Raw genomic sequence first — 15,486 nt, forward strand, 5'->3', positions numbered from 1 at the left:
TGACTTCTTATGTGACAATTGAACTATGACAATTTGCTGCTTCTCTTCCTTCAAAATTATTTTCTCCAGACCCCTATTCAACAGGTATAAGGTTCACAATACAATGGATGCATTACAGAAACCTGATGACAACACCATACCATTAGTTACCAATATTGGAGGGTAGATCTCATGTTAGATATTCTAATAAAAATAATATTAATAATAACAAGTATGCTCCTATCTCATAAACTTACTGTGAGAAGCAAGATTAGTGCTTACTAAAGTACTTTACGTACGCTAAGGCCCAATGAAGGCCTGTGGTGGTGGCCTGTCAATCACAGCACAGAAATCTACTCACATTAACTCAGCAAGCAGCTTATTATAGGAATAACAAGCAAGAATGCACTGCTGGAGACTACTGGGGTTCCTAGGTCCATCTAGTGAAGTCCCAGCCCAGTGTGATAGGATCTGGAAATGGGGCCTTTGAGTGATGAGTGGGATTAGATTGGATCTTGAGGGTGAGGCTTCTTGATGGAATCATTACCTTTTGTCTTAGTCAGGGTTTCTATTCCTGCACAAACATCATGACCAAGAAGCAAGTTGGGGAGGAAAGGGTTTATTCGGCTTACACTTCCATGATGCTGTTCATCACCAAAGGAAGTCAGGACTGGAACTCAAGCAGGTCAGAAAGCAGGAGCTGATGCAGAGGCCATGGAGGGATGTTCTGTACTGGCTTGCCTCACCTGGCTTGCTCAGCCTGCTCTCTTATAGAACCCAAGACTACCAGCCCAGAGATGGTCCCACCCACAAGGGGCCTTTCCCCCTTGATCACTAATTGAGAAAATGCCTTACAGTTGGATCTCATGGAGGCATTTCCTCAACTGAAGATCCTTTCTCTGTGATAACTCCAGCTGTGTCAAGTTGACACAAAACTAGCCAGTACACCTTTATAATAAGACAATGGGGCATCAAAATGCTTACTTCTATCCTGCCCCTGCCATGTAAGTATAAAGTGAACACGCGGCTGCCTATAAGCCAGGAAGACACCACTGCTCAAAGCTGATGATGTCAACATTCAGACCCCAGACAAGGATGAACAAATGATTGCTGGGAGCCAGTGGTGTTTTGTTATGGCAGCCTGGGTAGCCTAAAACCCACAGATACCATGAAAGGCCTACAAAGGACAATTGTGCCTTTGGGAGGGTAAAACTGGCAAATCAGAAATAGAGTCCACATTCACCATCCACATCTGCCAGGGGCCTTATGAGCGTTATACAGCTCTAACACATTGTGACCGTCTGACTTCAGTCCATATTGCCATCTGACTATATAGTCCCTAAGGCCCAATGCACTTAATGCAGATTCCTTAGGGAGCATTCAGTGGGTCGGTGCCATCTCCTGGAGCCAGGTATGCAAGGATCCAGGCACTGGGGAAGTTGACCTTTCTAGGGGCTTCATGAATTAATTTATCTGTAAGGGTAACAGGCAAGTAGGTCAATGGCCCTTTTGATAAGGAAAATTAAAAATGATGTTAAATACTCTTGATAGTGCACACAGGTTTAAATCCTGTCTGGAAAAATGTTCTGAGCGCTTCTGATGATCCACCTTTCTTTACAGAGCAATGGGCCTTGTAACATCAGTTTCCCGTGACCAACCTATGTTTATTCTTGGCAGCCAACACACCCTTGCTTACCACAGTACAAAGAACTGGTTGGACAGTCACAATTCTATTCCACTCTCCTTTGTGACTGGAATGAAGGTTCCTTTCAAAGGGGACATTGATAGCTCATAAAGAGACAAATAAATCTTCTACCACATCTTGCATCCAGAGTGCAGGTCAATTTCTGTCCTGGCCCAGCTTCCAGTTCCCTCCGCATTTCCAGCTCTGTGATGTGACCTTCCTCCTGAGAAACTGCACTGAAGCTTCCCGTTTGGAAAATAAAGAGTGAAGAACAGGAACTCCCGCAAGGTCTTAAGGGAAGGAAGAAAAGGCTTCCCTGCCATGGTTCATACCTGTGACCCTGTGACCCTCCTGCTGTCATCCTGTGCTCTCCCGCTGCTGAGCTTTGAGAAAGAAAAACATTTTAGACAATAAATAAATAAATAAATAGATAGATACTGATTTATTTCTGGTTATGATGGATGAAAAGGAAGAGTTTAAAGTAAAGCTTTCTAGGAATTAGCTTTCCTGATTTCATCTTTATTCTATCTAGTGAGACCAAGACATCCCAGAAAATACAGATGCACCTGTGTTGATCTTCAGCTGTGAGTGTGTCTACGAGTCTGTGTGTTGTGTGTCTGTGTGTACGCATATGTGTGTACCCTATGTATACAGATGCATTAAGGAGTACTGGAATTTTTTTTTTCTGACAGTTCATGATCAAATGGAAGACGTCTTCCACACTGGCCAACAACAACAAGCAATGAACACAGGTGCTCGGTGCATGGAACGTGATCAATAAAAAATATCTCAAAGCAGTTGTTTGGATTTCTTTCCTGCGGTCACTCTCATCTCTACACATTCTGCTTTCTTGCATTCCATAATCTTGTCAAAATAAACATCAAAGGTAGTTTGGAATTACAAGATTAAATGTTTTTTTTTTTTTTTGCCTATGAAAAATGTTTGAATTGTGCAATAAAGCAAGTGTCTTTATGTCTAATATATACTAGATCACAGCATTTAAAAATACATGCTAGGATACATAACACTGACCAGACCTGTCCACTTCCATATCTGTTAGTCTGGGTAATACTCAAAGGCTAGTTATGGCGCAGCTAGAGATTATGGATTTAGTGGTATTTTGTCAGAAAATGAATTTGTGTATTTTATTATGTTTGGTTTTGAGTTTATGTTCTGCAGTCCTCTGAGATGTGTGGAGTCAAACCCCAATTTTCCTGGTAAATCTCATCTCACACTTGCACTGGTTATGTTTTGAGTGCAGTTTTTTTGTTTTGTTTTTTGTTGTTGTTGTTGTTGTTGTTGTTTTTTCTTCCACTAGGTTTAGAAATAAGGTAATGTCAAGTCAGGAAAACTGCCATTTCCCTGGGCCTAGTTAATTGGAGACATCACTTGTGACCAACAGAACCAATGAGATTTAAAATATTTTTCTTAACTTAATAAATGTTCACATTGTCTGCTAAGATTATTCGTAGAAAGTTATGAATAGTTACTCCTACCACTTTCTTGGTCACTGAGAAAAGGTAAATCAGTCAGGGAATATGTTTGACACAGAGGATCCAAAGCCAGGAGGTGTGGACAGTGAAATACTGGATCCTAGAGAGTTGTTAATTCGGCTCCCAAAATTACATGGGAACTGGCATGTCTGTCTGTAACACACTGAAGTTCCCTGTCCCAAGTTGGCTTTGGTTGGTAAAATAAAGTGGCCACAGCCTAATGCTGGGCAGGGAGACAGAGGCGGGACTTTAGATTTCCGTGGGCAAGGAAGTAGGAAAGAAGGAGTTTTGATAGGGAAGCAGAGAGATCAGACTTGAGGGAGCAGGAGAGAAAGCCTGCAGCCATGTAAGAATCAGGGAGGCAGCCTCAGGGACCACTTCCCCAATTGGGTCTGGGGTAGCAAGAATGGCCCAGCCTTTGAGCTGCTTAGAACATACTATACATAAGGATGTGGTCTGTGTGTGTGTGTGTATGTGTGTGTGTGTGTGTGTGTGTGTGTGTGTGTTGGTTGGTCGGTTGGTCTGCCTGTCTGTCCATCTTTCATTCGAGAATCCAGAGAATTTTTGTGGGTGGTAGCAAGAAGTTCAGAGAGGATCAGCAATTTCTCCCTTCAGGTGAGGGCTTTCTAGGTTTTCTACAACCACACCAACATTTGGTACGGTATTTTCAATTTGGGACAATTTCAGACACATGTAGCATTTCCTTTATGCCCTTTATGTCCAACTGCATTGAGAGTCTTTCTGTATCCCTGCTTTTCATCTTATCTCCTAGGATAAAGTAGCTGTTCAAACATTTTGTCTATTTTAATTATACTTTTTTTCTTATCATTGAGATTTAAATATCCTTTACCTAATGTGGACATATGTTCTTTAAAACACCAAATTTTTACAACGTTTTTCTCCATGCCAACAGTGACTTTCAGAGACTAGAAGTTCCTGATTCTAATAAAGTTCAAATTAATTATGCTTTATTTTTATTGATCACACTATTGGTGATATATCTGGGTCATCTTTCCCCAAACTAGGGTTGTAACAGATTGTTCCTATATATTATTCTAGAAGTTTCAGTATTTCAAGTCTTGCATTAAGATCCATGATTTGTTTTGAGTTATTCATAAAGTGTCTTTAGTGCCTCCTTCTTCGAAGTAGTTGATTTTTAGTGACAGTTGAATTCTCTGAAGTCCTGGTCTTAAGATGCCTTAGTGGGAATTAGAGCAGCAATTATTTACTCTCGGAGCCTATTGTGCCTCCTTACTGAGACACATCACTTCTGACTCCCCGAAGACTCTCCACAGTGTGAAGCTTCGCAGACAGGTGAGAGTCAGAGCTCTGTCTACCCTTGAGTGAGAGATGACGGCAGTTTGTCCGATGCTTTTGAGGCGGCTCTTTCTCCAGTCTGAAGTCATGTCCTAAGACATCCAGATGAACGCTCAAGGGATCTTCCTCCAGGTCGGAAGTACTCGTCCACAGGAGCTCTCTCCTCTCTTGGGCTCTGTCTCAAAACATTCTACTTTGGCCTCTGCAAGTAGCTAGCCCTGTACACTCATGCTAGAATGCTGGACTGTACCAGGAAGTCTTCTCTACACTGCAGCCTAAAAGCTAAAAGCCTAAAAGTCAGCAAGTTAGGAACTCAAGGAACCATGCTTCTGACATGCGCATTGCTCATTGCCTTTATCTGATATCCGCAAAGACAGTGATTCATATATCCTGTCTGTCTTGTTGTTTGGTCTGATTTTAGCTGTTACATGTGAGGGAATAATTCCATACTGTCCTTCTACAGTAGGATTCTTGAGAAATTGAACAAAATAGTTTTATTTTTATCTATTTTAGGGATAAATAACATAAAATCTTACCCTAACTACAGACAAATGCTCTCCCAACTTGATATAACTGCAAACACACAAGGGAGAAAGAATATTTATTTATATATCCTTTTTTTCATAAAAATATATCTCCTGTAGTGATTGATGTAATGATTTTTGGGTTAGTATCATCAATGAATTTATCCAATATTTTTAAGCAGCAATAGGTGCTAAGAAAAAGTATATATAAGGGGAATAAATTAGTGAATAAAATGTTAAAAATCCTTGACCTCAGTAAAATAATTTGTATATGTAACTGCTAAAGATAGCTCCTTACACGTCTCGCTGCCAATCATGTAACATACCCGATGGGTAAAGTAGTGTTCTCGACTTAAAGATAGGTAATGGGGCTGGGGTCAAGCTCAGGTGCAGCCCTTGCTTAGCAAATTCCAAAGCTATTAGTTTAATTCTAAGGCTGGAGAAAAAAAAAAAGATAGTGGAGAAAGAGATTTCATTAACTTTCTCAAGTAGGAATTTCATTACCTGCTCCACTCCTCAGCAATATTTTGATGGTGAAGATCAGAGTTATTTCGTTTGAACTGTGAGAGAGTGAGAGCCAGGATCTAATGGCTGTTGTTAGTTCTAAACTGTGGCTCTCGCTCTGTGGTGATGCTGAAAGGCAACTACAAACTGCTGTGTCAGAACACACCGGGATTCATATGCAGCTCAATAGAGAATTAGGCCTACTCAGGCTATGTGATAGAATGTGTTCTTAGAGAGTAGCCCAGCCACTGAGGTTTTAAAAGGTAACTTAAGAGGCATAGAGCTAAATAAAACAAGGAGGAAAATGTGTGCAAGCCAGAGAAAACATTTCAGTCAGAGAGGATAAGCTGCAGAGCCTGAGGATTGAAAAGCTGCTTATCAGGAAAACCAAAGAAGGCTACAAGACTGGGACAGTCAGAGGGCAAAGATGATACTGGACAGGAGGAATTAATGGATGGTATGTAAATGTCTCCCAGGAGGCTTGCTACACAGTGGCTTGTCCTAAAGCAGTACTTCTCAGCCTGTGGGCCATGACCCCTTTGGAGTTGCACATCTGATGTTTACAATTCATAACAATAGTAAAATTACATTTGCAAAGTAGCAATGAGATAATTTTATGGCTGGGGTCACCAAAACCTGAGGCTTTCAGCATAGGGGAGGTTGAGAACCACCGCTAAAGGCAAGACAGCATGATTATCGTTGCTATTTGCACATGAAAATTCTGAGAGAAAACAGCCAGAGAGGCCTTCTTAGAACTAGAATGCAAGCTGAGCTTTTAGGACTAAGACCTTCTACACACTCTCCAAGGGACCTCCAGAGTCCTTATGACATATCCTGGGAATGTAGATGGAGCAGCCTGTGACTTGACATGACTCCAAGCTGACCACTAAGACATCAGCGCCTCACAGAGAAAAAAAAAAAAAAAAAAGTGAAAGATATTTAACTTTCACCTTCTAGATGCCTGTTATCCCATTGATCTCTAAATTTCTTCATTTCCTAGCTCTGTTCCTCACCAATATTTGGACTGTAAAAATAAGACACCCACCAGGACTTTGAGCCACTTATAGCAAATTAAATCAAAGTCAGAAAAAGCCTGTGTCCTTTATACTGATCAGTTTCTCTCTGCACGATTTTATTGTGACAAGAGACAGCTTTTTTTTGAAATTCCAAAATGACATCAAATGAGCAGCTATGGAAGAGTTACCCATGATTCAGATACGTTCCTTACTCTTAATGTCAGAGACATGGCAGCTCATCACAGGACGACCAGCTGTTTGCAGTAGTCACAAGCTTGAAGAGACAGGGAGAAGGTCTTTCCAAATGCCAAGCATGCTTTCCAAAGACAGTGCCTACTGAGCCGTCTCCAGGAGTGTTTGCAGTCTATAACCTTGACTTTCCTTCTTTGGGGCCTGAGATGACTGAATTACCTGGGCTTGCCTTGATTTCCCCCTGCACGGAGAGGAAGCACAGGAGAAAAGATCGGAGCAAGCAGCCCTTCTGCTCTGCCTGCTTCCAAACGTCTTAGGGAATTTCAATACGGAGAGCCTGGCTCTACCCCAGCCAACTTGAGCAGAGTTTGCAGGGTGGTGTCTCAAGACAAGTTGAGAGAAGACTCCCAACTGAGACCATAGCAGGTGCGCCCTCAAGCAGCTCAGAACGCTTCCGGGATTTGCTCTCAGATCCTCTGCTGAGGCAGCTTCTGGAAAAGTTCAGCTAACTCTAGAGGAAGCTTTGGATCTCACACCCTCTGACACAAAATCACCAGGGCAGCTTGGAAACCATGGGGCCTCATCCCAGGGGCTCTACAGCCACCTTCCACAGTAGGCCCAGACTCACCTTCTCTTTTTTTTTTCTTCTTACATTCCCCCCTTCTTTTGTTTTTTCTCACCTTTCCTCTTCTCTCCCTGCCACCTGTGGTCTTCTGTCCTTTCTTTTTCTTCTCCTCCTTCCTCAATTCTCCTTTCCCTTCCCTTCCTCTACAACCCTTCCCTGTCCTCCACTTGTTTTCCCTTCCCTCCCCTCTCCTCCTTGCCTCTTCTCTCAACTCTTCCCTTCCACACCCTCCTTGCCTCTCCTCTCTTCCACTCCCCTCCCATTCCCTCTCTTTTCCTCTTCTCCAGCACCTTTCCCATGTGCAGCCAAGTTTGGAACTTCCAAGTCTCATAGGAGAAGCATTGTGACCATGGCCAGACAGGCCATGAAAAACAGTAGACTGCTTTGGTGGTGACATAGAAACTCAGGTCATTCCAAAAATAGTGGCCACTCCTTAGCCATCAACTCCTGCCTGGTAGAAACCAAATCCTTTCCTGTTCATCCCTCTGAGTTTTTAAGAGAAGACAGAAATATCACTTTTGACTTTAATCATGAAATCCCTTAGCTTTTAAAAGTCTGCCAGTAACACAAAATATAGATATCGCTGCCCAGAAGAGAGCATACCTGTGGGAGGCTGTGGTCCAGAGGCTGTCAGGTTCTGTTTTCTGTTTCCAACTCTGAGCACTGTAGACAGTGCTAGGAGGGCCATTGATGGCTGTCTTGGTCAGGGTTTCTATTCCTGCACAAACATCATGACCAAGAAGCAAGTTGGGGAGGAAGGGGTTTATTAAGCTTATACTTCCACATTGCTGTTGATCAGCAAAGGAAGTCAGGACTGGAACTCAAGCAGGGCAGGGAGCAGGAGCTGATGCAGAGGCCATAGAGGGATGTTACTTACTGGCTTGCTTCCCTTGGCTTGCTCAGCCTGCTCTCTTATAGAACCCAGGTCTACCAGCCCAGAGATGGAACCACCCACAAGGACCCCTCCCGCCTTGATCACTAATTGAGAAAATGCCTCACAGCTGGATCTCATGGAAGCACTTTCCCAATTGAAGCTCCTTTCTCTGTGATAACTCCAGCCTGTGTCAAGTTGACACACAAATCCAGCCAGTACAATGGCAACCTCTCGGTGGGCACTGTCCTGAAATAACTCAGGGCATTATATGCAGGCCCACCTGTCTTCCTCCTCCTTTGTGATTGTTTGCAAGATTTCATGGAAGTTGACCGAATAATACTAGTTGAAGAAACATGTTTTGCAAGTTTTCCTTTGCAGATATTCTTCTGATATTTGTAAGAATTATTTTGATAAATAGCAGCTAATAGTGCTTTGTGTCCTTATCAAATTCATTATCACCAAGTCTTCCTTCATCCAATCCATCTATAATTGTAATATCATTTGTTTTCAAATGTTAACACATGTAAGAATCAACAGAGGCATGTGATAAAATCCCACCCACAGAGCACACTTCCCTTTGTCCATTATTAAAACCATACTACACGAGAGGGGAGATGACTCATTGGGTAAAGTGAGTCTGGATCCCCAGCAAACATGTAGAAAATCCAGGTATGAGAGCACATGCCCAGAACCCTAACTTGAGAGTTCAGAGACAGGTAGTTCCTGGACCCTCAGTGGCCAGCCAGTTGACTTGGAACTGCAATATGCAGAGAGACCAAGGCTCAAAATCCAAGGTGGGGAAACCACTTAGGAACACAGCCCAAAGTCAGCCTCTGGTTTCCATGTATACCTACACAACCAAGCATACTACTCCCCAAAGATGCATGTATATGTATGTATCTGTGTGTGTGTATACACACACACACACACACACACACACACACACATATATATATATATCCATATATATGTGTGTGCATAAGTGTGTGTGTATGTGTGTGTTGTGTATTGTTATACATATATTAACACATATACAAACAGAAACACACACACACACACACACGCATAGCCATACTATTTTTGAGAATGAGAAGGACTCTGAGTTGATGAGTGTAAACTGGTCCATGCAGCCAGTTTATCAGGGCTTCTCCTGCACAAATTATAACTCAGTGGCCTGTGCTGAAGCGGAGGTGCCTGGTTTTCAATAAGGCATCCCCAATTCAACCAGAAAGGAGTGGTCTGTGGGCTACACTTCTGACTTAGTAAAAGCAGAAGATGGTAGAAAACTCCCCATTTGGAAGGTGGAAGCAAAGAGCCTAGGGAGTGGTCGGTCTCCATGAGACTTAGCTGCAGTTTGATGCTTGCTGCATTTTCAAATGAGGGGCCAGTGAGCAGGAAAGGTGGGAAACACATTCTTATTGCTAATCTCACACTTTCCTTTTTCCACACTCCTCACAAAAGTAATTTCTCAGCTCCACTTGATTACACAGTACTTGATGGTCTTCAAGTAGATGCCTAAAGGCAACTGATAATTAATGAGGTGCATAGAAGCACTGTGATGAGCAATGAATGTATGCTGAAAATATGAATATTTATGAAAATATGCTAATGAGCCTTAGCACCCCAAACTAAAAGCACACATCCCGAGGGTTTCCTTCTTGTTTATTATTTTACAGTCAGGTGATGGATAATGAGTTCACTCGGGGCTACCTTCTCATGTTATGAGCCCTGGGGTCTCTGCTGTACCTACTTCAATGGCTGTTTGAGGCCCCATCAAAGGAGGCAGTTTCCAGGAGCAGAATTAGCTAGTGGGATTTACATTGTATTTCTGTAAGTCACAATCACAACATGGTTATATATATCTCTACACAATACAATGTTCAAGAAGTGTGGTGTGTGTGTGTGTGTGTGTGTGTGTGTGTGTGTGTGTGTGTGTGTGTTTAATTGGCCAACTCTTTTCTGTCCAGGATATAAGTGACCTTGGGGACCTGCAAAGGTCACCACATATGTTATATTCTATGCCTTTTCCTCCAAGGGAGCAGACTTCAGTATTTAGAGCCTGCATAGTTGAAGCTGATGCCTAGGTTTGAATCCTGGCTTTACCATTTGTCTTTGTATCCCAGAGCTTTATATGTGTGTACCCCAATTTCCTCCTTTGTAAAAGAAGGGTGACAATCACATTTATGTCATGAGGTTTAATAACTAATAAGCGAATACTCAAGATGTGCTTAGGAGAATGCCTGTTGTGTAGTAAGAACAATGAATATGCACATGTGGTTCATAAATCCTGGCCTCCAAGGAAAAGAGCCTCCTCCATACAGGAAGCAGGCTTAGGGAACTTTGGTCCTCAGTTCTCTGTGAACTGCTTGCTATGTTTCCATTGTGCTATTAAAGCTGCGTGTCAGCTTCCTCATTCACACACCAACACATGCATGTATATGTGTTTGTACACACATACACAGGGCAGGGGGAGGGAGACTACGTAGCTCAGCATTAACTTTTGTTGTAGCCTGTGCCATGAGATTATCTGTTAGTTGATGTTTGATAAGAAATAAAGGAAAGAGTTAAAAAGAAAATGGATTTACCCAGGGAGTTTCCGAGTCCTCATATGGAGTGGATCAGAATGATAAGCCTACCAGTTCCTATTGACACTTATCACAAGAATTGGGTATGTTACTAGCAGCTGTGCCCTGGCTCTTCAGATTCTGTGAGGGAGCAGAGTGAAGCCCGACCTTTCACCTCTTCCTAGTCATTTACCTTTGTCATCAGGAGGGAGGAAAACTTTGCTTCTCCCCCCACCCTGCCCGAGTCATTCTGTGCTGAGACTCACAGGCACCTTTATTTTTGGCTCCCAGCAGCTGCTCTGGGCAGAAAATGCCTGCCAAGCATTCCGCATTGCATCCAGGCAGCTTGAGCTCATGCTCTGCTGAGCTTACATTCTCAGGAAGAGTTAACACAAGGGGACCACAGCATGGCATCCCCTGATGTGTGGAAAGGGTATTCCCAAGGGAGATTAGAGCCTCTCTAGTAATTACAGTCTCTTCTCCTTGGCATAACTTCACAGTTTCGAACTTCTTACACATCCATGATTTCATTTGCAACTTTCAGTAACCTCGAGAGGAAGTCATGACAAGGAGTAGAGTACAATTTTACAAATGACGGCGCTGCAGATAAGAGAGAGGCCAGCCTGTGACTCATGCCAGAATCTGGTCTCTTTTAGATTTTTAGACTTATAAGCATTCCCACAAATAATGCGTTACATTCACACATTGCTTTGATGCCTGTTCCTGGCTAATACAGAAGTGGATGCTCACAGTCATCTATTGGATGGAACACAGGGCCCCCGATGAAGGAGCTAAAGAAAGTACCCAAGGAGCTAAAGGGATCTGCAACCCTATAGGAGGAACAACAATATGAACTAACCAGTACCCCCAGAGTTTGTGTCTCTAGTTGCATATGTAGCAGAGGATGGCCTAGTAGGCCATTAGTGGGAGGAGAGGCCCTTGGTCTTGCAAAGATTATATGCCCCAGTACAGGGGAATGCCAGGGCCAAGAAGCAGGAGTGGGTGGGCTGGGAAGCAGGGTGAGGGGAGGGTATAAGGGACTTTCGGGATAGCATTTGAATTGTAAACGAAGAAAATATCTACTTAAAAAAAAAGGAAATATTAACATAAGCAGAGTCGTCTTTATTTCCAGGAAAGTCTCGTGAGTTAAATGGAGAAGTGTTTTGTTTGACACCAGGTCAGTTACATGACAGTAACAAACACGCCCTGCATGCTCAAACATTCACTTGCTTTCATTTCTTATTCTCTTAATCAGAGTCAGATTATCCTGGGTGATGGTTTTTCTCCCATGTGGTAACTTGGTCGTTCAGTTCTCTTCCATGTCATAATTTCATTTCATATTACATCTTTTTTTCATTTAAAAATATGGTTTTCTTCCTAGTAGCCAAGGAGCTAATGAGCAACAGATGACTGCTCGGGAAACGGGCTCAGTTTCTGGATGCAGTCCCTGAGAAAGCCCCATGCTTCAGTAGATGGCCAGGAAACCCATGCACACACTAACACATTGAGTAGACTCGTGGTATCAATGTCCTGGAAGGACGGCTTCATGACCAGGCCTGCCAATAAATCACATCATTTCTCCTCTCATAAAATTTGTCAGAACCCAATCAGGACCTCAACCTGAATAAAACTGAATGTACTCAAGAAGACTCAACAAAAAAGACCTTGATGAAAACAAAGAATTCTTTCTACAGCCTTAAATTCCATTCATACATGGTCCCAGTTGCCTGTGGGGAGGGAGAGAATTTGATGTTTAAACATTATTGACACGGTGACACGTCTCTGGTATCAACAACATGAATGCAGCAAAACAAAAAACAAACAAACAAACAAACAAACAAACAGAACTATTTCCCAGACAAAGCTAAATGAGATTGTTCTAAATCATCATGGGTGATCAGTTCAGAGGGGATGCAGGCAGGAGGGTAGGATCCCATAGGCATCACAGAGACCCAAGGGGAAACACTACTTACTCGTTTTTCTCATCTTTATCTATAAATGATCTGAGTAGACTTCTAATAATGAAGAATATGCAAAAATAAATCAGTAACAATAGCATCGCATACTCACATAAAGGTGGATAAATTGAGCAGTGAAATAGCTCTGCTGGATACGGAGGATGAATTAACCACGAACACTAAGCTAGGTGCACACTGGAATCTAAAATAGAAAGAACACTGGGGAAAGAACATTCTGAGCTCTTCTTGTACTCAGTTGTGTAAACTGAACTGGGTATATGGAGCCAACAAGTTGCTATATGTAAGACCTTTACAGTCATTTTTAACTCATTGATCACATTTTTGGTGTGTGGTGCCCATAAATTAGAGATTTTGCATAGGCCCGTGCAGGGTGCAGGGATAGATTCTATACATACATTGCATTGCTATTTGAGCCCAGCTAATATAGCCATTTATGTGGAGGAAAGTGGAGGTGTTCACTGAAAGGCCATAAGCATCATTAGGGGCCAAGGCTAGCCTCCAATTCAGCCCTATCTGACTCTCAAATCTGTGCTCTTTTGTAAAATGATAGATCTTCTTTTGTCACACAAAAGGAAGGATGTAGTTAAATAGGCACAAGAAAAAATAGGTAGTCATACTCTGGTTTTATTAAAAGAAAAAAGTTGATGTCTAAATGAGTTTCAAAGTCACCAAGCCCACAACTTTCTTTGCTGCTACTTCAGAGCAAAGACTAAGGTCACCTCTGGAGAAGCCAAGAAGCTTGCACCATGCCCTTGAGAGGGAGGAGGGCTTTAAAGACAATGGAAGAAAAGGATGCAGGTCACCCAACTGAGACTCTGTGGTAGACTGCAGAGTAAGGAGGTACCAGAGATGAGCTGCAGATTCCAGACTTCTGTTATCAGATTGGCCTGAACTGAACATAAAGGCCAAAGCAGTGACAAAGAGTTAATTTTCATTTATAAAAGCACTAGGCACCTTGAAGGAAGGACAACATGTAGTCTGACATTTGTATTCTTCGCCACCATGGCTCATCACACAGATCATTGTCTGCCCTTGTTACTTTTGCTAATGGCACCGATGCATCTCAGTATTGCTGCATTAAACTGCATCTCATTAATTAATGACTTTTTCCAGGCTGTGCCCACTGCATAGACTCAAGGCTAATGGTACAGCCTTTCCTAAAGCTAGTGACAGGCATCCTGGCCAGGGGTGGGCATTTGATGAACCCCTGTTCTGTACCTTCTTTGCAGATACCTGAAAATACTATAGATGCCTAGGACAGATAGAAGAAATATGATCCAAGCATTGTTCACTAGGTCAATTTGTGACCTGCACAGGGCTCGGCTACTATAACTCCAATGCCTTAACAACCTAGTTCCATTTATAGTTAACTGTGAATGACTGAATAAAGTATAAACTTTTCTGCCAGGTATTTGATTTAGAAACTGTGGTTGAAATAAAACGTACCTTCTGACATGAGGACAACCCAGTAGCTTCTTGCAACGTGTGTGGTGATAGATTGTTCCACATCTGTTATTTAACTTACATACAACCAGCAAAGCACACTGGAGGGTTACCACCTTGATTTGCAATGGTAAGCTCACAAGATCTTTATAAAATGCATAATCGAAATGGAGAGCTGAAAAGAATAAAAGCACAGTGAAGGGATAAAATAATGAAAACAGCACAAGTAAACTTGGAATCTGTGTTAATAGAAGCAGAGAGCTGAGCATGGGAGTGGCCATTTGGTTGCTAGGTAATGCCTCATCCTGTAAAGAGGGACATAGTGAAGATCCACTTTGGCGTGTGCAAGAAAAGGCTTATGATGAAAAGAGGACATTTTTCCTGGAAGGAAAAAAATGGCACTTTGAAAACTTTCACAGTAAAAGAACTCTCAAAATTATCTCTCAATGTTTTAACTACAAAGATAAAACTAGTCCAAACTGAGAGGAATACGGCAGTAAATCAAAACAAACCAGAGATATTTCTTCACAATGTGGGCAAGGGCAAGGAGGCAGGAACCACTCACATTGATCTTCACAGCTTTTTATAAGAAATAAAACCCTTCAATTTTCAGTATTTCTAGCAGTTATAACATCACTGTACTAAATATTTTTTAATTTTTACATCTCTGCATACATTTATAAGTGACTATAAGAACCTTCAGTACTTTGACAGAAAAGTTTAAAACTCAAAGAAAAATTGTAAATCCCCCCCCAACTAATATAGATTATGTGGTTTCCACTTGTTTGGAAACTTTTGAAGGCATGGGATACCATGCTTAACAAGGGCTTCCTGTATATGCTGGCCATTCAAGGAGGAGGTCGACTCACATAAGACCTTCTAACAGGTGCCCACAACATATACTAGAGGCTGGTACTCACCGGCATGGCTCTTAGTTAAGCTCCAAAAAGCCTAGATATAGAGCTGGGAATGGAGGTACGGACGAGCAAGCAAGCAAAGCAGGCTCTCTTTCTATGAAAGAGCATCTGTGATGTCCAAGAGGCATCTCGCTGGAGTAATGCTATAAAGAAGATCCAACAAGCACCTAAATGAAGGTTTCTCATTAGAGTCTCAAGACAAACATGTATTATACAAACAAGAAAGACATGTATACTCTATTAATTAGGACAAAGTACAGTACCTACTCCTAATCACAGTTTCTTGATAACATCAAGTTATAATAAAGAAAGATGTATTATGGTTCCAAGATCAAATTCTGCTGACCCCAGTACTTTGGGGCAGTAGAGAGGTAG

General features: G+C 42.1%; 1 long non-coding RNA gene across 1 annotated transcript; it reads right to left on the minus strand.

Annotated features, from left to right (window-relative positions):
* Positions 1 to 12,842: 12,842 nt before the first annotated feature.
* On the minus strand, positions 12,843 to 15,254 carry Gm41867. The gene is made up of 3 exons (XR_877928.2): positions 15,115 to 15,254; positions 14,198 to 14,369; positions 12,843 to 12,932 (listed from the first exon to the last, which is right to left on the minus strand). It is a non-coding gene; the product is annotated as a predicted gene, 41867 (long non-coding RNA).
* Positions 15,255 to 15,486: the final 232 nt, after the last annotated feature.

This window comes from Mus musculus, chromosome 19 (assembly GCF_000001635.26).
Source record: "Mus musculus strain C57BL/6J chromosome 19, GRCm38.p6 C57BL/6J".
NCBI lineage: Eukaryota > Metazoa > Chordata > Mammalia > Rodentia > Muridae > Mus > Mus musculus.